This window comes from Lepisma saccharinum, chromosome 29 (assembly GCF_977018435.1).
Source record: "Lepisma saccharinum chromosome 29, izLepSacc3.1, whole genome shotgun sequence".
Classification (NCBI taxonomy): domain Eukaryota; kingdom Metazoa; phylum Arthropoda; class Insecta; order Zygentoma; family Lepismatidae; genus Lepisma; species Lepisma saccharinum.
In genome coordinates, this window is record NC_139257.1 from 25,125,294 (window position 1) to 25,152,191 (window position 26,898).

The 26,898-nt window shown below is 37.8% G+C and overlaps 1 long non-coding RNA gene across 1 annotated transcript in view; it reads right to left on the reverse strand.

Moving 5' to 3' along the window:
• The window catches only part of LOC145981530 (uncharacterized), a 37,865-nt gene extending 11,222 nt beyond the window's left edge, over positions 1–26,643 (reverse strand). The window contains exons 1-4 of the long non-coding RNA XR_014440966.1: positions 26,620–26,643; positions 24,948–24,963; positions 10,077–10,100; positions 9,410–9,445 (exon numbers count right to left, since the gene is read on the reverse strand). This is a non-coding gene — a long non-coding RNA (uncharacterized LOC145981530). The remainder of the gene's footprint in view (positions 1–9,409; positions 9,446–10,076; positions 10,101–24,947; positions 24,964–26,619) is intronic.
• Positions 26,644–26,898: the final 255 nt, after the last annotated feature.

A 26,898-nucleotide genomic window follows, 5' to 3' on the forward strand; every position in this document is an offset into this window, starting at 1 on the left:
GAGCTTCAAAGTAATTTATAATGCAAATTTCTAGATTTAGGAAAGTATCTCTTGATATTTCAAAAGTTTAAGATGGCGTAAGATGGCGGCTGGTCGCTAGTGCGTAACGTTTGTGCTCCCGAAATAACGTAAACAACTGCAGTAAATTAACATTCTAATGGTCAAACTATTATTGTAAGGTGAGATTAATATCTGCGAAGTGCATTTGCAAATAACGCGCCTTCGGTTTATTACTTTGTGCCTTGTATTGTACTATTTTCTAATTCACCGTTCAGTATGGCACCGAAGAAATCTGGAAAGAACCAGGGATCACCGAACAGCGTAAGCAGTGTTTCCAACTTCAACAACGTAGAATTTGTGAAACGTCTTTGTGAAGAAGTGAAGATTGCTGTGCAGGCACCTGAAATGATGAAAATTATGGTGGACTCGATAGTCGAGGTAGTGACAAAATCAGTGCTTCAAAGTCTGGAGGAAACACTAAACTTTAACGTTGAAGAAATTCACAGCATGAAGGATGAACTAAAGAAGAAGGATGAGGAACTCCGAGGGCTCAGGGACAAATTGAACGACTTAGAGCAGTACCAGAGGAGGAACTCCATCCGGATATTCAGTATTCCCGAAACTTCCAACGAGAATACCGATAACAAAGCAACCGCCTTGTTTGAAGAGCAACTGGGCATCAAAATCCAGCATGGTGATATTTGCAGAAGCCACAGGGTAGGAGGACAGAAGAACAGAGGTAAGCCAAGAGCCATTCTTGTTCAATTTACTAGTTACCGTGCGAGAGCACGTGTGTTTCGAAATAAACGGAAACTGAAGGGTTCTAATATCACCATCACAGAAGATCTCTGCCGCGCACGTCTCGAGCTTCTGAAACTGGCGACGAGCAAATACAATTACAAGAACTGTTGTACCCAAGATGGGAATATCGTAATAAACATTGGAAACGTGAAGCACTTCATCACTTGCAGGAAGCAATTAGATGAACTTTGAACGCTTACCGGGAGGATATGAGTGATCCGTAAACTTTATCATTTTTTAAAATCTCTTTTACCTTTCATAACATAAAATTTAAATTTCACATTACTCTTATAATTTTTATTTATCGTTATTTATCGGGAACACATTTAGTCTTAAGTTTCAGCTTCTAAATGTTTGAGTTCCTCTTTTCTTTGATATATACGTGTTTTGCTTCTTTTATTATTGTTTACTACTTTCAATATTTTAATCGCAACTGCATAATTTTACAGTTTATTTTCGTAAATGTGAGATACGTTCTTGTACATAAGCAAAGTTTAATTGTTAGTAAATCAAAAAAACACATTCATAAGTTTCTAATGATCAAAAGTACCGTAAAAAGCAGAAAACTTTTTTTGTATTTGTATTTGTAACCTTTATGCATCTGCTGATAAATGTAGTGAGTTTGCAACCTCTCTCTGCTCTGCAACCCTCCAGAAGTTACTTATACCCTTATGCCTCCAACAGAACCTACCACCCCCCTTGAAATGAACTCCACTGCTCTAGGGCATGTCCTCCGTCACCCTCTCGCCCAGGACAAAAGAACCGGCTGCTCCCTGGGTCTCAAAATAGCAAATGTAAACGTCAGGTCATTATTCCCCAAACTTCAGGAAATATGCATCGAAATTACAGAGAAACAGATTGACATTCTTGTTATAACAGAAACGTGGTTAACTTGCAATATAACGGATAATGCATTGAAAATTCCAGGTTATGACTTAATACGCTCTGATCGCCATTACAGCATGGGTGGGGGTGTCTGCATATACGCACGGGAGGGACTAAAACTGCATCCGTTTTCTTTCGAAATTGAAGAAGAGTTTGACGTTGAGTACCTTGCAGCTACGGTTGAAATAAAAAAGGAACGTCTCGGTATTTGTGCCGTATACAGGCCTAAGCGTATTCCATATACACAGTTGTCAATTTTAGAAGATATATTGACCGAAATGTATCCCTTAGTTAATGACCTTGTTATAGCTGGAGATTTCAACATTAATTTCTTACATCCAGACTGTGCTGACGTCGTTTACATTCAAAATTTGTTTAATCAATTTCAATTAACGCAAATAATCAATAAACCGACCAGAATAACCTCCACGACTAAGTCATTAATTGATCTGACGTTTGTCAGCAACATGCAAAATGTAATCCAACAAGGTGTCGGTGAGCCAGTCAGCAATAGCGATCATAGAATGACCCACGTTGTACTTGCGTATACCAAACCAGAAAGCGTGAACAGAATTATATACGACAGAAAATACGGTGATATTGATTATGATAAATTCGTGAAGGATGCAGAAAAAATTAACTGGGGAAAAATATATAACACCGATAACTTGGATATGAAAGTAGAGTATTTCAATGTCAACTTACTTGATCTCTTTGACAAGCACGCGCCAGTTCGTAAAACACGAGTTCGTAACAAACGTATGCCGTGGATTACATCGAATGTGAAGCTGTTGATGAAACTAAGGGACAATGCGTTTCGTAAATTCAAGCGAATCGGAACTGAATCTGCATGGAAAGAATGCAAAGAATTGAGAAATTTCACGACATCCGTTATTCGGCAAGAAAAAAAGTATTATTTTGAGTATAAAATCAATAAAACACCAAGACAACCAAAGCATTTATGGAAGGAGATGAAATCTGTAGGCATTGGCTCAAATAAAAATGATCTCCCCTCCACGTTTGACAATGCGAACGAGATAAATGAGCACTTTATTAATTCAATTGATAGTCTAAATATCGACCAACGTCTGATATCTCAAGAATGTTTAAAATTTAGTAACCAAAAGTTTAATAATATGCTTCCCGAATTTGCTTTTAAAGAAGTGGATGGCTATACTGTAAGAAAATGTTTGTACGAAATCAAGTCTACTGCTATTGGTGCAGATGGAATATCAACTACAATGCTGAAGTTATCGCTACCTTTTATTTTGCCTATTATCACACATATTATTAACTTTTCGCTCGAGAAATCCGTATTTCCCAGGAAATGGAAAGAAGCTTTGATAACACCACTCCCTAAGACGACCCGGCCAACTAATGTAAACGACCTTCGACCTATTAGTGTTCTGCCTGTGTGTTCAAAACTGCTAGAAAAAAATAATCTATAAACAGACATTTATCTTCATTGCCCAAAACAATATTCTTCCACCCTCACAGTCAGGATTTCGGCCAGCACACAGCACTGCTACGGCTTTGCTGAAAGTCACAAATGACATCCTCCAGGCTATGGATAAGAAATTTCTCACTGCATTAATATTATTGGACCTGTCCAAAGCATTTGATACGGTACAACATAAATTACTGCTCAGTAAACTGAAATATTACAGTTTTTCACAATCTACCCTTAAATGGTATTTTTCATATCTAAGTAACCGAAATCAACGTGTAAAACTGTCGCCTACTTTATTATCTAATAATTTATATATTTCATCTGGCGTTCCACAAGGATCTATATTAGGTCCCTTATTGTTTACGATTTATATTGCAGACCTACCCTCAGTTGTCAAATACTGTAACGTACATTCATATGCTGATGACACTCAACTAACCAAATCATTCAATCCAACAGAAATTGCCATAAGTATTGAATACATAAGTAATGATTTGGGTGCGATAAAAACATGGTGTGATGCAAATGGCCTTAAAATTACTGCTAATAAGTCATGTTATACATTTATTGGAACTCGAAATGCTATTGGTTCGGTCGAGCACACTAATACAACAATTAAAATAAATGATGATGTCATACCTAGAGCTCAAGTAGTTAAAAGTCTTGGACTGATATTTGACACTCGTCTATCATGGAATGAGCATATTAGCCGCCAAATCAATAAATCATTTGGAACACTTAGATTCTTGTTTAAATTTAACAAACTATTATCTTCAGAAATCAAGCAGCGATTAGTTGAAACACTTATATATCCATTTCTCGACTATTGTGACGTAGTGTACTCTTGTAGAATAAATAAAACTTTACAAGCAAAGATTCAAAAATGCCAAAATGCGTGCATGCGGTTCATATTTTGCATCCCGAGACGTGAACATATTTTACCTTCCATATATAATAAGAATATCCTCAATATGTACCATAGGCGGCTACTGCATACATATTGCCTTATACATAAAATTATTACATCTGGCAAGCCGTCGTATCTGGCAGACATGTTGATCCCTCGCACCAGTATTCACAGCCACCATTCAAGAAATAATTTCAAATTTAACCTTCCACTCTGCAACACACAGGCACATCAGACGTCGTTTTCATATTTTGCTGCAAAAATATGGAGTGCCCTACCTAAGACCATGTCGAGCATATTTAAAATAGAATCTTTCCGAAATGAAGTAAAGAATTTTCTTTTGGCAGAGCAGAGACTGTAATCAAATACTATGATATAACGTGTATGTTTATGTTATGTATTTTGTCTACATGTTTTTATTTTTACTTATTTTTTATTCATTTTATTTTATTTTTATGGAGTTGTCTTTTCACAATTTTTGTATCATTTTTTTCATACATTTATTACAATTATTTTATCAATAGATTTTGTAACTAAATCATTTATTTATTTATTTTCAATAATGAACTCAAACGGCTGGCGCCCAGTTAGAGAGTTCAGAGATACAGGTTTTCATACATGCTTCAGTGACTGTTATTTGATATTGTTTTCATTACACAGTTTTTAAATTGTATATATGTCATAGAGAACTAATCAATATTTTTGTTACGCTTTTCTAAGGCATTGTAGAGAATACTCATTCTCCATATAGGGGATTTCTTGACAATGTTTGTTCGCGCTCTATTCACAAAAAAGGTTTGATGATTGGGTCGCGTCTTATTGTTAGGAACGCGTAATTTAAATTGTGAGATCCAAAGAGGAGAGCAAAGTTTTCCATTATATATTTTCCAGAGCAGCAGCAGGTCGCGCACTGTCTTTCGATCGTCAAGCCTGTGCATTCGGAGCTCCTCTATTAGATTACTGTACGAATCAAATTTGGGATAAGTACCTTCAAGTTTATACTTCATATAACGTAACATTTTTGATTGTACTCGCTCTATTTTTGTAGTCTGTACTATACTGTCAATGTTCCATACAACAGACCCGAATTCAAGTTTTGAACGCACTAATGAGTAATATAATACCTTAAGTGTTTGGGTGTCTCGAAAGTCTCTGCCCATTCTAATAATGAACCCGATAAGTTTGTAAGCGTTGCCTATTACTTTGTTAATATTGTGAGTGAAAGTTAGCTTAGAGTCAAAATATATTCCTAGGTCCTTTGCTGTTTCAGATTTTTTTAGATTGGTATTATTAAGTTTATATTGAAAATTTAAGATCGTTCTTTGTTTAGAATAAGTAACGGAAGAGCATTTTGCTGCATTAAGAGAAAGACCGTCGCGCAAGCACCACGCACTCAACCTATTTATGTCTTGTTGTAGACACACACAGTCTTCAATATTTTTATTCTTTGAAAGAATTTCAGGTCGTCTGCAAATAACAATTTCCTAGAACTAATCAAATGTTCTGGTAAGTCGTTGATTAATAGAAGAAATAGAAGAGGTCCCATGTTGGACCCTTGAGGTACTCCGGAACGTACTAGAAATTCGCTGGATGTGTGGCCTTTATACGAAACATATTGTTTTCTATTCATTAAATATGACGCCATAAGTTTCCTGAGGGGAAGGGAAAAGTTGAAAATGCCCAATTTACTTAGTAGTACATCATGATTTACAGTGTCAAAGGCTTTGGAAAAATCAGTGTATATTACATCCACCTGCCCCCCATCATCTAACACCGTGCTTATATAATGCAGTCTCTCGCCAAGGTTTGTTTCTATTGAGCAGTTTGGCAGAAAGTCATGCTGGTATTCAGAAAAAGTTTCTTTGACATGGTCATATATGTGGCAATATAAGATTTGCTCAAATATTTTAGCAGGGGCAGATAAAAGAGCTATACGACGATGGTTTTGTATGTTGCTGTTCTCCGAGGATTTCGGTACTGGACATACGGCAGTAAGTTTCCACCGTTCGGGAAACTGCATAGAAGATAATATCGCATTGTAGATAATAAAGAGTGGAATTTTTAAAATGTCTACACATCCTTTGAAGATGTAGGGTGGGATTTTGTCTGGCCCCGCCGACTTCTTTTGCTTTAATTTTTTTACAGCTGCTTCAATTTCAGACATACTGATCATCTGAATGTTGACTGAATCTAGCGTTTTGCACTCTGTGTGCCCCGCCATGATCTCGAGGTTATACTTTGCCGTATTGTTTGCGTACACAGATTGAAAGTATTTCGCAAATTCATCAACGACGGTATTCAGGTTTAATATGGGTTCATTGTTTGAAGAAACTGGAAACTGTTTGTTTTGCATGTTGCAATTCATGTACGACCAGAAAAGTGAAGGGTCACTTTGAATATTGCTTTCGATGTCGAACAGGTAATTATTATGGGCGGCTGATATTTCTTTTTTTATTTCTTTTCTGAGTTCTTTAAATTTGTTGGCATGGTGAACTGGGTTACCTACGTTTTGCTTCCATTTTTGGTGGTGGTGAGCCTTTGCTTTTATTTTTTTAAATTATATTTTGCGGTAAACCAGCATGGATATTTAGGAGGGGTTATGCGTCTTAAGGGGATGCACGCGTCAAATGCTTCGTATATTATGTTGTAAAACATATCTGTCATTTCGTTTACGTTATCACAGAGTTTTAGTGTATTCCAGTTAACGACCGATAGTTTGTTGTATAGTTTGTTAAAGTCAGCTTTTTTGAAATTGTACGAGAGGTTGTTTGGTGGATGGTTACTCTGTCCTTTTTCTGTGCTTTATTTCAATTACGAGACAAGGATGATGCTTATCCTCAGGCACGAGTGGCTGAGTTTCTCGTGTCAACTGCATGCCAAAAACGTTACTTAGCACAAGATCGAGAGTTTTGCCGTTACTATTTTGAATGTTATTTGCGCTGCGTAATTGAAAAAAGCACATATGATTGTATAAGTCGCGACATACGGGAGTGGCGTTAACGAGGTTGTATTCGTTGCTTGTTATGCAAGGGATATTGAAATCACCTATGAGGAGAATGTTATGTGCGGGTGTACAATGCCTTTCAAGAAAATTATAAAATAAGTTGTAAGACTTGTCATTACAGCATGGAGTAAAGTAAACAATACAGATGTATAAGGTAGGCAGTCCATGAATTACAATTTTCACAAGCAATGAGTCGACGTTAGGGTCGTCGTTAAATTTGCCTACGAGCGTCGCTGCGTATTTGTTATGAATTGCCAGAAGAGCACCCCCACCCAGATTTTTCCCAGAGTCAGTCGCGTTCCTGTCAGATCGGAACACGTTATAGCGATCATCAAAAAGTTCCGTGCTTAGATGGTTTTCATTAAGCCAAGTCTCTGTAATTGCTACGATGCTGTAATTGTTAGATAATATGTTCTGAGAGAACACTTGCATTTTGGTACGCAACCCGCGAACATTTTGGTACACTATGCTAAATATTTTAGTCTGAGAACTTACGTGTTTATGTTTGTGGGAGTTGCCCCCGGGCTGACATTCTTCCTCCGTTGCTGTCACTGCTACCACGTCACTTGGGGGGGGGGGGATTTGGGAGGGGGTGGGAATTTCCAACCTGCTTCCGAGATTCGGCCTTCGTCTTCATCCCTCCATAGAAGCTGCACGCACCTTCCGAAACTCATGGCCTGGGGGTTTTGGAGTCCACGTTCTATCAGATGCAGTTCCAGACGCTGGCGATTGTCCACTGTGTGGAGGGATGGGGGGAGTCCTGCTGTTTCCGCCGAGGTCGACGACTTCCTTCTTTCCTGGAGACGATTGGGGTCCTTTGTTCGAAGCTGATGCCAAATTTCCTTGTGCGTTTCTGGAACTTGCTGGAACTGGTTTTGACGAGACGTTGTTAGGGGATTTCAGTTCTTCCAAAGTAAATGGTTTTCCATTTATGAGTAGCTTGTTATATTGCAATTTAGCATGTTGACCGCGAGCCTTTGCTTCTATAAGGTACGGTTTGAGTTCTGAACGTACCATCCGCGTTCGGCGCGTGTAGTCTTCTTGGATATAGACTGGTGTATTCTTGGCTCTATAACTGTTCAATAAAATTTCCTCCCTCCTTTTATAAAATGCCAATTTTACAATTATTGGCCGGGTCCGTCCGTTTGGCATGCCGAGACGATGCGCTCTGTCAATATCGAAATCATCAGTATCGATTCCCATTTCCGTTGATAAAAACTCCCTTACCAAGTCTTCTGTTCTGGCCCATGTCTACTCACGTTCCTCCCTTATGTTGCAGAAAACGAGGTTATTTCTTCTTGATTGACTTTCCAATCTATCTATAGCATCCTCGTTCATAAGCACTTGTTGCTTAAGCCTGTCATTTTCTTGTCTCGTGTCATTCAGTTCCTTTGTGAGTTTGGATATTTCACCCTTCAACATGGCCGTATCTTTGGTCACTGAGTTAAGTTTTTCGTCCATGGAGTCAAGTTTTGCCATGACGTCCTCGATGGTGCAGGGGCCAGGATTCTCTTCCAAGCCACTCAACACTAATAACACCAGAGTAATCATGGCCACAAAAAGCAAACGCACTTCTTTAGCGGGGAGCTGCTCTCCCGCTTGCCCCGATTGGGGCCTCCATCTCCCGCTCCACGCGCCTATAGCCAGGCGCCACTGCACAACACTGTTTCCCATTCCGTTACACTTCACTGCACTCAGGATCTGCGCGAAAACACATCCGTTCAACTCAGCTGATTGCACACTGTATTAATACTGTAATAACGTATGTATAAGAAATGTAAATTTAAATGTAATCGATGACACGGGTTAGGTGGCAGAACAGCCTCAGGCTGAACCTTGCCCACGTAAATAAAGAATTTGAATTTGAATTTGAATTGTGAAACCCTTCAAAACATTTGATGCGACATCCCACGTTGCACTTTCTGACACTTTTTCCTAGTATTATTCTTGCACTCTCTACATCGTATTTGTGTTTTGTTGGTTTCTAAGATGCGAAGAGCACCATCTAGTCGAATATTATCGCAACTCGTTTCTTCCCAGTTGTGGATACTCGTGACTGCCTTGGAAGCTCTTGTGTGTACCTACCCAAATAATTCTAAACTACAAAGCGGGTGAATGCGAGAATATCTAGACCCTGCTGCTGCCCAATGGGAGTTAATCTGTACAGTTGCCAAGCATTTTTCATTGTAACATTTAAAAAATAAGCAAACAACATGGTTAATATGTTAAATATGAACTATGCAATATACAAAGTTAACACAAGAATGAACAAACATTGGGACTGTTCAGGTAAAGCCAATTGCAGATGACATAACGATGTACTTAACAAGATGCTGAAGCTACAAATCAGTATTTTACTTACTGCAAAATGCCGTGCACCCGCTATAGGTTGCAACGTCTGAAAGAAAAGAAAATATATGTTTTGTTAATTTCTATCCACGATACAGCAGATATGGCGTCTTATTGTCAGTTGGGAGACCTAGTTTGGATTGAGACACCTCTGAAAACAATGCATTTTCGATACACAACCATTCGATTCGGCCTATGAATTTCCATGTAGTGAACTTGAACATTTTTGGATCTTATTTACCGTTCAGAAGATATTATAATTTTTGACAGGGTTCACTGTCCCGCTGTTATATATTCACGAATTATTGCTTCATTTTGCAACAAAATGATTGCGAATCTGTGCATAAATTGGACTTAAAACAGCAACTCAAAAACAGCAACACTCCCATGTGAATTTACGTAGGTTATTTTCATATCAGGGAACTTTACGTCATCATATGTATACATTTTGAATACACAAGCAAACGACTTATCCTTATGGAATTTTAATAACCTTGCACAAATCTACCTCTGTTTACATTGATGCTTGGGTTTGTTCGGGGACTTTACACAGAGTCCCTCCCTCTCCCGTTAATTCACATTTCATATCTCACTAATTTTAATATCCGAAATTAGTATATTAAAGAAACTAATGAACATTAACAAGTACATCTTAAAAGAACAAATATGTTACAACTTACCTACGTCGAAATGCACAAACATTACTATTAAAGAAAATGAAGAAATAATAGTTAGATATCGTTGATGTTATTTCTGCATATTTTTGCAACTACAATGAATTCCTTATCCAGAGTGGTGCATCGGGTATCATACCACTTTACTCAGAACGAATTGCGAGAAAAGTGAAAATGGGAATTCAGCGCTACACAAGCTCTCTCTATGTACAGAAACATCAATGTTCACATAAACATTAGAAGAGTACATTCGCAAATCTCCATAATAGTGACATGCAACACCCATAAAAAGTATTTAAGAAGACAGAAACATTCAGTTAAACAGGAAAGATGTATTTTAATGTAAAACGATACAGAAGAAAGTTAAGAAAGTGGAGATAATTTCACATAGAAAAACATTCACTTCTTCTAAAAGAAGGCGATCTTCAAATCTTCAAATCTGAAGCGAGAAATGAAGTGCTTTACTGTATCCCGCTAGATTGTAGTTGATGAATTGATTTATTTTTTCAAAGTTTTCATAACAGGAGGAAATATGTTTAAATCTTTGTGGAAGGCCGAACGGGCAGATAATTTTCTGTTGTGTCACTTAGGGATGTCACTTAGGGACGTAACAGTAAAACAATACTCAACTGGTTTTTATAGGTTGAGGGTAGCACCCCTTGACTCGGTGAAGAGGTAAGGAAGGAGGACGAGCACTCACCTAATCGGGCAACGACCCCTCTGACGTCTCAGACACTGGTGACGACCACGGCACGAGTAAGCAACCACCCCGAATAGCAGGCGCCGGTTGTGTCGGGTGTTGGGAGTTTGCGCCGGTGGAATTTGAGCCGCGTAGAATTTGCGCCGGGATGGATTTTGCGTGAAGTGTTACCAACCCCACTTACATTCCTTTACCTGTTCTTTTCATTTTTTTCTACGAATATAATAGGTTAAGCAATAGAAAAGCACTTGTCACTTTTCGATACGAATAGAATAGAACTCCATCTTTCCCTTTCTCTGCGAATAGAAAAACATGTCACTTTTCCATACGAATAGAAATACACCTTTCACTTTTCCTACTAATAGAAATACTAACAGGACAATATATATATATATATATATATATATATATATATATATATATATATATATATATATATATAGACCAGACTTGTAAGTACTTCAATTCGTGAGTGAGAAATAGAGTTCCAAATTCGCTTCAAGAGGAGAAACCAGGGATCAGTGCTATGGGTAAGTCTCTTTAAAAATTGTAATAATAATCTTTTTCTTGTTTTGTTGTAGTTAATAGAACTAATTAATTAATTAATAGAAACCGTACACCATATAACCATTTTTTATATTATTTCAGGCCTGCCTGAACGAGAAGAGGGGTTGTCCTGGCGACAATATCAACAAATGGAGAAACAATTATTTCGCAGAAGGACCATACATGCGTACCAAATAAAGCAGCAGCTGAAGTGAGGAAGGTACTAACTCTTTGTAGGAAGAGAGTACGGGAAGATGTAGGTGTACCTGTTCCAGAAGTGTTCTCGCAAGAGATGAAAGCTGTACAGGATAACAGTTACGAAATGGTTACCGAACTTACCCTGTATTCGTCGGTAAAGTCGGGCTTGAACAAGCTACTAAAAGCCTCTCTGGGTGTCAGACAAGAACCCGAGAAGGCAGAGGACATTTTCATCCTGGAGGAACAAATGAGGTTTTTGACGGGAAAAAGTTTTCTGCAGGTTGCTTCCACTGATGGCTCCAGAATTTTCATGTTTGCTACGGAGGGAGTAAGGATTTTTTTGGAAAATACCAATTGTGCCTTTGCCGAAGGAACTTTCGACAGTTGTCCAAAACAGTACACTCACTTGTACACTATTCACGTAGATGCAGGGAGTACTGACGATGTGACTTGTGTTATACCAGCAGTGTACGCTCTTCTTCCAGATAAGAAATGTTGCACTTATCTACGACTTTTTAATTTAGCAAAGATGGTGTCCGGGGTTAAATCCCAATACCATAATGATGGACTTCAAATATACAACATTTTCAGAAGCAGCAAGGATGCTTGGCCTGAACTGGATATAAATAGATGTAATTTCCACTTCAATCAAGCTCTGTGGAGGGCAGTTCAGAAAGTGGGTCTAAGCGGAGAGTACACCGAGAAAGAAGATATTAGACGACATGTCAAGTTGTGCGCTGCATTGGCACATCTCCCAGCTACTGATGTCGAAGCTGGGTTTCTTGCAATCATGGATAATTCGCCGCAAAGCAGCCAGATTACACAGTTCAACGATTATTTAGTTGATACATGGCTTGGCAAACAAAACATTCCTGTGCGGTATTGCCACAACCAACGGCACAGAACTAACAACACTGTTGAGGGATGGCATCGAAAGTTAATTTCTTCCATTCTACCTTCTTTCTTTTCCTCGGTAAGTTGAAAGAAGATGCATGCCATCACACGACTTTACTGAAGGACATTGAGTTAGGTGGAGTTCGTGGAAAGCGATAAAAGTGTGCAGTCTGTTTGGATCAAAGGATGAGGAACATTCTACAGGATTATCAGAAATCAGGGGACTTCAGGAGATGTCTTTGAAGCTTGGGGTATGTTCAAAGAGTTTGATAATGTTTGTCATGTGTTTCATAATGTACTTTCTGTATGATGTAGAATGTAAAGTACTTTCTGTAACTGTAGAACGACAAATGATCAATGTTATGTAACGAAATTATGTTAACAATTATGATTTCTAATGTATGTAACTTGGAAATGTAAGCAACAAGTATGGTTCCGCATTGGTATCTGTATATTTATTATCTTCGACGATTTGGAGTATTTGATGTCAGGTTGGCAACAATGTGTCTTCGGCGCAACTTCTCCATTGATCACGGTGTTTCCGCAGTTTTTCTTGTCGGCGGAAGTTACACCGGCGCAAGTTCCACGGAGCCGTTGTGTCAGCACCTTAACGGCGGCCACGACAACCTTTGCACCCTCTTGATGTTTCCAAAGATCCGGGGTACTTATCCGATTCGCCGCGTGCCGTGTTTCTGATGAGCTTGCAACCTACAGTGCCACTACTTCCATCTGTCGATCAAGAAGAGCAATCCTGTAGTTGCAAGCTGGATTCTGTCTAGCCTGAGGAATTGTGTTATTGTCGCTGGGTCAGTGTGCTTGAGTTAAACTTTGGATTTTACTTTTAGCTTTTAATGCTCGTTCGCCTTTCATGACAATGTGTGTGTGTGTGTGTATATATATATATATATATATATATACCCGAGAGTATCTACAGTGTCCCAAGTGGGCGATTTTCTTCTGATCACCTGCACGTACGACAAATTTGATTATTATTTCCTTATTTATTTCAAGTTTATGATTCTTGGAAATTAATCTTTGTATGTTATGCTGATGAGGAAATTTACTAAGTTCAAAAGAAATGCATATTTTATTCCTTAGTGTTATACACTGGAGTTAGATCTTTGAATAAAATTCATTTTATAATATATACGGATCTATGCAGAGCATCAACACCGGTATTAAACGTCTTTGTAGGAGCAGCGAAAAAAAGTATAGGTGTCTTTAAAATGTGAAATTCCTCCCTTTTTTGCCTATGTTTCTTATCATATCTTTCTTATTTAATACAGCTTTATTAATATATTCATTCTTATGACTGAAGCTTATCTTCTAAATATATTCTTCAAAGTTCGTTTTAGGTATACTTTAATGTCAGATCGGTTTATATGGACTAGGCCCAAAGTTTATTGTGGGATCAACCAAAACCAATGCTATATGCCCCACTCGAAATTGATCTCACATACCCCTGCATTACAAATCGAGAGCCGTGGTTACTCCTCTATCAACAGACCCCTTACAGATGCTCTTCTAACGCTGTTTGGGACTGAATGATTGAACAGACTCTCAAGCTTTCAAATCTTTCACTACATGATAAAGATAGGCTGTGTCCGAAAGGTATGAAGTACAGATTTGAAGCGTGGTCTTGACGAAAGTGACGTCACCTACTGCGGTTCGAAAGCGCCAAGTACACAAGCTATCGAGACCACAGCTCGGAGCACAGATCGTTGCAGACTTGATCACGTGATCTCTGCACTCGTTGTTCATTTGTTTGAAATCACGGAGGTACAAAGCCAGAAGCACAGATTAGATATACGTTATAGGCCAGCAAGTTGTTGGTTGAAGTTCTTATAACTTGAGGAAATGTATGTATAAGAATATTTGATAATGCTGTGTGATTTATAGTGTGAAAAACAAGTTTTTAAAACGCGTGGAAAACAAGGTGTTCTCATTTTTATTTACTGATCGTGTTTGGCACTGCAGTCGAAGTGCAATTCGAAAGACTTTCGCTTCCAGTACACGACTTCAAGACCATTCTCGGAGGATGCTCGCTTCAAGTACGGTCTGACACCTTCCGAACACGGTGATACTTAAAATTTGTGTAGTCTTTAATATACTAGGAGACGAATATTAATACAATAATTGTATCTTGACTCATAAAGATCATATTTTAGGTAAATAACTGAATTATATTATATGGCAAGAGGTAAGCAAAGCAGTAGGAGCTATTGCCTGGATGCTTGTCAATGACAGCCGAGACAGGAAAAAAATCATAAATTCAGGTACAGAAGGTCGTTTCACGTCCATGGTTACAAAGTTAGAACCCACCTCACCTTAAGAAAAACCGTGACGCCATGAGCGGTGGTGCTCCACGTGATACCTCTGTCTTGCAGCAATGGCCCTTCAGCGGAGTTTCCATTGGAGGAGACTGCGTTGAAGAAGACATTGGTCCAAACGATCATATTCCTCCTGACAGGCTTTCCAAAGACCCTCAATTGTGCGGGGCCGTCTGCTTCCCCAAGGCTCATTTCAACAACGGAAACCCACAAAATTCCATGGAAGAGGCCTCGGGGGATTTCACAGGGATGTCTGTAAAGGGGATTGCATGAATGCCCGTTTCACGTGCCATCCGATCCATGTATGCCTGCGTGGACTTTGCCGTATGACTGGAAGCCTTGTCCTGGTGGGTGACAACACGAGATGTGTCGCTGCCATAGAGAGAAGGAATGTCATGTCTGTAAAGTGGCTTCACAATATTCGTCTGGTAATAGGCTGCATTTATTTTAGCCTTTTTTTTACTCTGCGCAGTGGAAGTTTGCCGTTATGGCAGTAACCACCAACAACCATGAACCCGCGTGAAAACTTTCAGCACATTCACGTACCCACGCAGATCAACCTCTTGCATCACGTGGACGATAGTAGATGGCCCTTTTTTTACCACATCCCGACAGATACACCCATGCTTCATCCAGGGACACCACACACTTCCAGCGGTCCCCTGCCAGATGGCGTTCGTAGAGCTTCCGACTGTTGGTTTTCCTCTCCTGGATATGTGAGGCACGAACTTATGAACTTGAGCCTTGTGTTTCCGCACAAGTTGTAAATCTTGGGCTATGATGCGATTTACAGTTGCAGGGAAACATTGCACTGCCTGTGCAATCACTCTTTGCGTTGCAGGGTTTTCACATCGCACCAAGGATCTCACTTTCCGCACAACATCGGAGAAACGCTTGGGCTTCCGATATGTCCGGGGCTCACTTTGACTGGTTCCAGCAACAGGTACGGTGCAAGCTTTATGGCGATTCAACACTGCATTGATGCCCTTCTTTGACACATGGAATGCTTTCATGTGGCACTGTTTAATTATATGGCTATAACTATAACCAACGTCGGAAGGGCACAGATGTACCGCTCCCAAAAGACTGGAATTGTTGGTGCCATATAAACACTCACTCACACACCAACCATCGTCTTTGTAAGTCAACACACAGTACTTTCGTCCTACTAGCTCTGGCTGCTATGTGCTATGCCTACGTGCTGCTCCCTGGTGATCTAAATCGTTACCATCAAAGTGAAACAACCTTCTGTATACTTAAATATAAAGTTCTCCAGTTCACACGCAGTCACGAACTTCCAATTGTGTTTATTACAGAACTAGTTTCTTATGTAAAATTTCCACCTTTTATATTAGTCTCTTTATATTTTCCCGCCTTGTAAACTTTTGACATTGAAATTTATAAATCGAGTTCACCATTCTTAGCCAACATGAAGAAATACTTAGAATACTCAGAATGTTGTTCAGAACTTCAGGATCGTCAGTTGGGCACGTACAAAACTAATTTATTATGTAAAATTTGCAGAAAAATAACCCGAATATGGCTTATATATATATATATGACAAGAACAGGCAGGATTTCGCTTGGAACCGGCATTACCTCTTCTTTGCACAGTTAGGGAAGTTTTCCCATGTGTATATGTTCTCAATTATTAAATTTGTCACTATATACTTGAATTGAGTAAGAAGTAAAAATAAAATATATAAAACTTTCTTCTTACACGAATACATTTGTATTATTATTTTAAAATACTGTTATAATCATATACCTGATTTGATATGTTGCTATCGTGTGATATTTACTTCACTGAAGTTTAAGTTTATACGTATATATATATACACACACACACACACACATTATACATACACGTATGTTAACTAGATGCAGACACTAGCGGGAAACTGGTTAATTATGGATAAGTTACACATATATAGTTTGAATACGAGGGTGGTTCAGCATGCTCCGCCCCTGACATAGAAGGAACCCTCGTAGGAAAGCCAAATCACTGTCACTTTTCAACATAGTCCCCTGCAACATTAACACACTTTTCCAATCGGCCTTCCAGTGCTTCAATCCCAGGAGAAAAAAATTATTTTGGTTGGTTCTGCAACCAAGCATTCACAACATCCATAACCTCGGAATCACTGGCAAAATATTTTCCATAAAGGTGTTTCTTCATGTTCGGGAACAGGTGGAAGTCACTGGGGGCTAGATCTGGAGAATAAGGGGCATGAGGGACAATTTCAAACCCTGCTGCATGAATTGCAGCCACCGCAACTTGGGAGGTGTGGGCCGGAGCATTGTCACAATGGAACAACACACCACGGGCGAACATTCCGCGGCGTTTCTCCTTGATGGCAGTACGTAATTCTTCAATTAGGGTTGCAAAATAAACACCTGTGATTGTCTTTCCCTGTTGGAGATAATCTATCAAAAGGATTCCTTCTGCATCCCAGAACACAGATGCGATCACTCTGCCCTTTGATGGTTGAACCTTGAATTTCATTGGGGGTGTTTCCATTGCATGCTTTGGCGTTTACTTTCGGGATCGAAGTGGTGAACCCACGTTTCATCCATTGTAACAAATCTCTTCAGAAACTTTGGCTTGTCAGCCTTTATTGTCCGCAACAGGTTCTGACTTTCACACGACGTGTCCTCTTTTGGTTGACTGTCAGCATTCTCGGGACCCAATGTGCAGAGATTTTTTCCATTAACAAATGATGATGAAAAATTGAATGCACACTGCCAGTTGAGATGCCACATGTGTCTGTTATATGGCGGACAGTCACTCGCCGGTCTGCCAAAATCATGTCATGCACTTTTGTAATCATTTCTGCTGTGGTCACCGTTGCAGATGAGCAACCACCATGCTCAACTTCACAGGTCTGCCGACCACATTTAAATTCACGGCACCATTTCTTCACTGGATCATATGAGTTGCTAGAGTCTCCAAGAGTTCCCACCATATCTGCATGGATGTCTTTCGGTGTTAGATTTTTCTTGAGTAAATATTTTATCACTGCTCGGACCTGAGATTATTCCATTGTATCACATGTGGCTACATTTCTTATTGATCATCAACGTGTAACAAAGAGAGAAATTGTTGTAAATTCTTGAAACTTTGTGGATATTAGTCTAACGAATGAACAATGTTACATATAAAATTACAGGTCTCTACTATCAATGGAAATGGGTCAGGGGCGGAGCATGCTGAACCACCCTCGTATAAACGTAATTAAGAAGAAAGTAATTGTTCTTGGAAGAGATAGTTTTATAATATTTAGATTCAGCATTTCAACAAAGATAATTATCATTAATTTAATGATTCTTCCCCCAATCTATTTCATGCAGTTCAATTAACTAACTTCTTTTTATTTTGGGAGCAGCTGCATACGGAAACATCTTGTAATGAAATGTACCGAAAACTTAAGTCAAGTCTTAAAACAACTGTTTCACACCAGACAGTAGTACGTAATATGGAGTTTTATTCGGAGGTGATATAGAAACAATGGTTATAAGGAGGTTAAAGGAAACATGAAAATAATATTCCGCTAATCAAATGTGAATAATACATGCGACTTTCACAGAAAATTAAATAAATGATTGGATACAGCTAGTATATGTCGCAGAAAAGCAAAATATGCATTAAAAATGCCAGAAGAGGCACCAAAATTTCGAAAATATCTCTTCTTAAATCATATTACCCAAAATATTTGTTGAAGTTGGAAAAATTACTAAATGACTCATGGGTATTACAGCGTTCGTAAAAAGAAATACCAACTAATATTGTGGCTGACAAGTGTAGAGCAGTGCTTATACTGCCACATTTTTTTAAAGTACGATTCGTATTACTAGCATGGAGCTAATCCTTAAATCTGTAAATTTTATTATGGTAGAAAACAAGATTGATTAAAAAATAGTTTCCATAGTTACCAAAATGGTAACTTATAATGATATTTTCTACAGATTTACCAATTACATGTACGTATAGCACAGAAAATAGCAGTTGAGAGGTTAGTGTTATGGACCGTAGCGCGGAGCCGTCATTTTGTTTATTTGTGTGCCAGATGGATGGAATCTTCTCAATTTTGCCACCAGAGGGCAATAGCATCGGTTACGCAATGACGTAACAAGGAAACCTTGGTGCGAAGTCGCAGCCCTTCAGGCAGCGCATTTTGGATTCTGACCCAGGGAGAGGAAGTAGTTTTTCCTCTAGACAGACACCTTAGGAAGGTGTCCGAGAAACCACGACATGGGAGGAGAAGGATAAGTACTTTTAAGTTTCGAATTGGCACTCACACACCCAAATTATATTTTGTTCATCTTTCTCGTCCGTTAAACTACGTGGAGAATTGACTTGACTGTAAAGGAATAGATTTAGTTCATCATTATTAATTATTTAGTTAAATTAATATCCATCCAACTGGCACAAGTGATACGACATGAAAATGTTTAGTTCAGCGAGTTTAACACCGACGATCTTTCTTTACGTAGACTAATGGTGCTTGCACATTATGTGAAAATGAATAAACTCGCATATTTTGGAAAAGGTGTTTTATGTGTACTTTCTATTAAAATAGCTGCCCCATAGCAAAATAAGTAGACCTATAAGGCGGAAATTTCCACTGCGCGCTTTCTAAAGGTTTGTATGCATTGAACAATCCAGTTTAACGTGCATATAGATGCAGAGCGTGGTTCTCTGTCGAATTGTAGGGGACAGTTAAAACTTCTGTCAAATGGCGCACTACCAGTTAAACCCATTTGTAACTGTAGATGAAACGGGGGTACTAGATACTCCACAGGGAATTCCTTTCGGCGGAATGTCTTCAACTAGAAGATCTGCGTTACATAATGAACTAAATCCTTTATCTGCAATGGAGTTCACGTGTGTAAACCGTGGTAACTCGAGTGGGGGAGATTTGATTAACTTTCAACCCATTTCTCGTCAAGAAAATGTCACGTCTGTTGTGAATACAGGGACCATATTCAAGGGACCAGAACTATCTAAAATATCAACTCAGGCAGCATCTAGCTCGATGCATAATCTCTTACAGAAAATTCCTCGCTTGATTAATTGTGATGCTATATCTATATTTGGTTTCTTGCTAGAAATTCAGAAAATTCTGGAACTTAAAATTTTCACTATACACGATGTTCTTGTTTCATTACTAGACAAAGTACACGAACGTTTAGTGCCTAAGTGGTTGCAACATCTTCGAGAAGGTGTGCAATGGCAACATTTAGTAACTGATATATTAGACGTTTTTGTGACCTCATTGGGCAGGGACGAGATTATCCAGACATATGTGCTATGCAAGCAGTCAGTGAAGGAATCCCCTCTCCAATTTTTCTTAGATAGAAAGCGGTGTGCATTGTTACTACAAGTGAATTGGACAGAATCTCAGTTCATTGCGCTTGTGATCGACAGGCTACTCCCAAATGTATCAGAAAGATTATTGTTTCTAGAAATTCCGGAAACTTATGCTCAATTCGAGATAATACTCGAAAAACTACAAAAGCACCTCACGGTAAAAAGTGACTTTTACCGAAGTTTCCAACAAAAGGGAAAAGACGAAGAACGGAATGTAACTTATTTTAAGGAAATTATCCCCAAATTCTGTCATAAGTGTGGTACAAGACATACAGCCTCACAAAAGTGTAATTACGGTTCGCGTAATGCTAACTTGCTACAAAATTTGCGTGTTCAAGAAACACCAGAAAAAAGTGAAAAAGCCACTGCAGTTTTTGTAGATAGTACATTAAACAAAGTGATAAATGTTAAAGCATGTCTTGATACTGGAAGCACAGAAAACTTAATTAGTAATAAAACATTTAATTTGTTACGTTCAAAGTGTCCAGTTAATGTTCAAGGTTGTTATTTAAAGATAACACAAGGAGAACAGAACGTCATCCTTAAAAAGGTAGTGCAATTCACTGTACAGCTTGAAACATTGACTTGGCCTATATGGGCATATTTATATGAAAACCTTCCAGTGGACATAGTGCTTGGTGTAAACTTTATGAAAAACAATAAGCTTCTTCTTGACTTTCAACAAAAGTGCGTTACGGTTCCTTACGCGAAAGTGAAAATACCGATAAAATGGCATTTGAACAGTTTGTTTACAGACTTTAATTCGTTACAGACAAGTTATCCACAGCAATATTCCAGGCAGCAGGAAGTCCCGTGTACTACGCCTCCAAGGTCAACTCCATCGGGGCAACGATACGGAACAGGTGGTGGAAGAAGAAGAAAACAGCCAAACATGCACCGGGCAAACTTTCGCTTTCATCGAGCTACAACACCTGGGCAGGCAAATTTCAACTTCGGGACTGAGTCAGGAGTACGATGTGACGTAGGCAGCACCAAACTCCAAACAAATCAGGATGAGGACTACTGGAAAGAACAACTTGGTGAGTTGTTACATTCTTATAATACGGTAGTGACTGAAAATGTAGGATGTTTCAATGGGTGGAAATATACGATCCATGTTACAGACACTATTCCTGTGCGTAAACCTCCTTATTATGCACCGAAGGAGAAACAAAAAGAAATAGACGATGCCGTTCAAGAATTAGTAGACGCAAAGCTCGTTGAACCGTGTAATTCTCCTTATGCGAGCCCTGCATTTATAGTTAAGGGGAAAGGTTCCAATAAACGATTAGTAGTAGATTATTCTGAACTGAATAAAAAGATCGTGTATGATTCGTACCCAACACAACCTATGCAAGAATCTCTTTCGTATCTCTCTCGGGGAAACGTCTATTCGGTTCTCGACGTCAGAAAGGCTTTTCACGAGGTCTTATTAGACGAAAAAAGTAGAGATCTTACTGCTTTCCTTACGCCAACGCAACAATTAAGATATTGTCGGGTTCCATTTGGTATGACCATTGGTACAGCTTGTCTCGCAAGAATGATGGAATGTATATTAGGAGATTTGCGAGGCAAGTGCCTAGAATATTATGCTGACGATATTATTGTCATAAGTAAGGATTTTGACACACATTTACGTGACCTACGTACTGTGTTTGAACGTTTGAAAAAATTCGGGGTGACAGTTTCAAAGAAAAAAGTACCTTTATGACTAAAGAAATTAAATTTATTGGTTTTTTAATTAAAGATCACAAAATAGAAATAGATCCTGATAGGATAGAAATAATTAAGAATTTACCACGTCCCAAAAATTTACGTGCATTGCGACGTTGTCTGGGATTTTTCAATTTTTTTCATACATGGCTCCCAGGGTTCGCTGAAATGGCAACACCACTGTACGAGCTTAGTTCGCCAAAAACACCGTTCCAATGGGAAACGATTCACGAAGATAGTTTCAACCAAATTAAAGGTTATTTATGGAAAATGCCATTTTGTCCCTTCCAGATTTTGAAAGAACGTTTGTATTAGATACTGATGCGTCTCTTAAGAGTTATGGGGGATGTTTGATGCAACCAGATGATGATGGGATACTCCAACCAGTTGCATTTTTCTCTAAAAAGATACCAGAAAGTTCCAAAAACAGAACAATTTATGAGCATGAATTAAAATCTCTTGTACTTTGCTTAGAGAAATTTTCATATTATCTAAAACATAAAAAATTTGTACTAAGGGTAGATAATATGGCATTATTTCATATGTTAAGAAAAGGCCAAAAATTCTCCAAATTTGCCAGGTGGGCAGAATTTATATCTGAATTTAAATTTGATTTGATCCATATATCTTCTAGTCGCAATTTAGTTGGTGACTTTTTAAGTCGTCTATATGATCAACGTGACTTTGAGAGTGATGAATTATATGAAAAAGAAATTCCTTCAACATATTTGTCACTTTGGAATAATAGTATACTAATTGACAATATTCGTCAAGAACAAAAAGGAGACCCTGAAATAGCTGAGATATTGCACAAGATACAGGTTCAAAAATTACAAGTTCCAAATTGTATTGTGAAAGATGGTATAGTCTTTAAGGAAACAAAAAACAAAAATAAGCCATTTAAAGTTCTTGTTCCAAAGCTAATGATTAAAGCATTGGTTGATTTCTATCATACAAATGCATTAGGCGGAATACATAGTAATTGGTCCCGAACACTGAAGAAACTGCAAAGATTTTATACTTGGGACAACATGTTAAATTATGTTAAACAAAAAGTAATGTCATGTCAAATTTGTCAAAAGGCAAAATACACTAACATATCTCCTGTAAATGTATTAACTTCGGAAGTTATTAAGAAGCCTTTACAGCGTATTTGCTGTGATATTGTGGGAGTTTTGCCTCAATCCCATGGGTATAAATACATTCTAGTAGTTGTAGATTGCGCAACTCGTTTCGTTTTGTTTCAACCCATACGAAACCTTACCTCAAAGATCATAGCTGATTATCTGTTAAGATATTTTCTGCAATTTGGATGGTGTGCTGAAATAACCACCGATAATGCAAGTTACTTTACATCAGAAAATTTTGCAGGATTCTTATATGGCAATGGTATAAGACATATCACTATCAGTGCTTATAATCCTCGTGCAAATTTAGCTGAAAGAGTTATCAAGAATCTGAAAACTTCTTTGAGATGTTTTTGCTATGATGATCACAATTCATGGTTCAAATATTTATATTATATTCAACTTGGACTTAATACTATTTGGCATCAAGCCCTTAATCTTACTCCATTTCAATTATTCCTGGGTAGAGCTCCCTTAGATCCTCTCATAAATAATTGGAGTTTAACTGAACAGGAACTCTTGCAGGATAAGGTTAATCTGAGTGAAAAATGGAATAAGGCAATTCACAAGATGAAATTAGAATGGAACAAGAGAAACAGGCTATATCAAAGAAAGTTTCAAATACCGAAGTATAAAATACATGATTTCGTTTTGGTAAAAACTCATCCAAGGTCTTCATTGCTAGAGAATAAGACAAAGTCTTTGTCATTAGTTTACGAAGGCCCATACAAAATTGTTAAAATGCTAACTGAAAATAGTGTTCTTCTGGAAGATCCTAAAAATAATACTAATATAAGACGTTGTCATGTAGATCAACTGAAACCATATATTGAATGTAATTAGTTGGAATCCAAAATGCGATTTGTCATTTCTTCTTCTTAGGGAATAAAAGGGAATAAATAAAGAAAAGAAACAAATTGAAGTTTTTGTGTGAAATTAAAGGAAGAGGAAATTACAAATTAAAATTAATTGGGTATTATAATTTTGTAATGTCAAATGATGCTGGTAATTTATTTTGTTTCCTTCAGGAATATATCCTGGAGATTCCAATTGTGAAATGGAAGAAGGAAGACCGTAGCCATAAAGCCTTACTCCAAAATCGACAGACATGGAAAAGTCGACACCTACCATCTATTATACCATCTGTCTGCGATCAACAATAAGGGCTGGCAAGAAACGATTTACACTTCCAATGTTATCCTTCCATTATTAAGTTTTCATTAATGTTTGTATATTTTTCTGTTTGAGGGTCTCGCCCGCACTGAGTCCATGTTTTTGATTTCACAGGGGGGAGGGGGAAGTGTATGGACCGTAGTGCGCGCGGAGCCGTCATTTTGTTTATTTGTGTGCCAGATGGATGGAATCTTCTTAATTTTGCCACCAGAGGGCAATAGCATCGGTTACGCAATGACGTAACAAGGAAACCTTGGTGCGAAGTCGCAGCCCTTCAGGCAGCGCATTTTGGATTCTGACCCAGGGAGAGGAAGTAGTTTTTCCTCTAGACAGACACCTTAGGAAGGTGTCCGAGAAACCACGACATGGAAGGAGAAGGATAAGTACTTTTAAGTTTCGAATTGGCACTCACACACCCAAATTATATTTTGTTCATCTTTCTCGTCCGTTAAACTACGTGGAGAATTGACTTGACTGTAAAGGAATAGATTTAGTTCATCATTATTAATTATTTAGTTAAATTAATATCCATCCAACTGGCACAAGTGATACGACATGAAAATGTTTAGTTCAGCGAGTTTAACACCGACGATCTTTCTTTACGTAGACTAATGGTGCTTGCACATTATGTGAAAATGAATAAACTCGCATATTTTGGAAAAGGTGTTTTATGTGTACTTTCTATTAAAATAGCTGCCCCATAGCAAAATAAGTAGACCTATAAGGCGGAAATTTCAACTGCGCGCTTTCTACAGGTTTGTATGCATTAAACAATCCAGTTTAACGTGCATAGTGTGAAATCTGGAGATAAATAAAATATCTTACTCGTACGATTCAGTAGCTGAAACAAAAAATTAGGAATGATTTGCATTTTCAATTTTTTGTATATTTTAAATTAAATGGAAGTGAAATTAAGATTACAATACATATGTATCAACTTCTTTGAAACCAGTGTTATATGTAAAGCATTTTTTAGTCTTGACTTCTAGTCAACAATAATACATTATTTGCCGTTAGTCAATTTGTAGATTTATTTACATCAAACTGATTTTCTGCAAGAAAGAACACATGTAACATTTCGATGTAGTAAATTATATTTTAAACCATTCTTGAGTGAAATATTTATGACTAGTATACTAATTGCTGTACACCCAATGTGTATTATAATTTTTACAAAAAATAGCAATAATAGATATGGTAATTTGTTGAAAATATTAGGTATTTAGATGGCATATAAATTTACCAATCAAAAAGTTTGGCAGTGAGGGACAACTGAGCAGGATTGTCCAGCAGCCCAGTTATGCAATTAAGACGTAACAGTAAAGGAGTGCAATTTTTTCGAATATTCGAATAGTCAGTTCTATATTTTGACATGTTTGCCAGCATTTGGCGTTCATTCAGAAATGCTGTGAACCACATGCTAAATAGCAGAGGGATGCGGTAACCAAACCATCAACTCCTCTTGTACTAGCGACGCAATTTTATCAATTTGTCAACCTCAACTATATCAGCTCTTGTTTGTTTGCTAGTCATGTCGGGTTTTGCATATTTGCTATGTATTTAGTTTTTTCTCTATATATATTTTCGTTGTGAATTTTCAACGGATTTGCTGTGAATTAATGTAATATTCAAACAAAACTGTACAAATAGCTCACCTAGGAATATACGCGATGAGGAAAAGTACTAGTAACAAGAAATGACAGCCTATGGTGAACAGACCATTAATGCATTTTTTTACTATATAAACTCAGGTATTAACGCCAGATTATGCAGTTTTGCACGGATGAAAAAACTGTTTGTGAAGGAACGTTTACGACACGAAGCTCACTGTGTTCAATTACGAACAAACCAATTGTTTCCAGATCTTATTTGAAATAATTTTCTGCTATACATATACATTCTTAGCAACGTTAACGAGTAGTATAATCTAACTGATTATATAACCCCTTTAAAAAATATTTTGCTTTTCTAAAAATAAATCTTCTGCTTAACATTTAAAAAATAATAAATTTTCACATAGATTCCTCTAGTATACCATTGATACATTGATGCTACCGAAGACATAAGCCTATCATTATCATGTCCAACATGTCTTACAGTAACTAAAAATTACTAACCGAATCAAACTTGGTAAAGTTTTCTTAACAATCATTTTGAAGGAGTATTACAATTCTATGTATATGGACTGTTACCACGTGTCGGCCTATCATCAGTGTTAGGCAACATCGCCAGCAATGTCATGCTCATCATTAATAACACCTTCCCAGAATACGCCACCAACATATTTCGAAGGTTTTTTTTCAGTCACCTGTCAGAGGTTATACAGTTTCTTATGCTAGAAGCTTACCCTTTACTTACTAAGAAGGAACCTTGTTATTGTATTCCGGTATTCAGAGACCATTCAAAATAATTTATTTCCTTAATAAATATTTAATATTTTGCTGTACATACTGTTCCATGTTCACACTTAGAATGTACTGTGTCTTACAATACTCACTTTATAATAATACTCTTTCATATCTGAAAGTAACACATTACAAATTACAAAATTCGTTAATTTTGGATCAGTAAATTAAGGAGGTTTACTTACGAATATCTCTATAGTATAACAGGTAATGGAGCTTAAGTATGAGGTTGATTTAAACTTGTCTTATTATTCTTTAGTATATGTTTTTAAATTATTTCTTGGTCTATTTAAATTATGTCAAAATCGTATTCAAAATAGAACCGGCATATTCGTCATCCCTGATGAATATTTTAAATAACCAGATCTTCT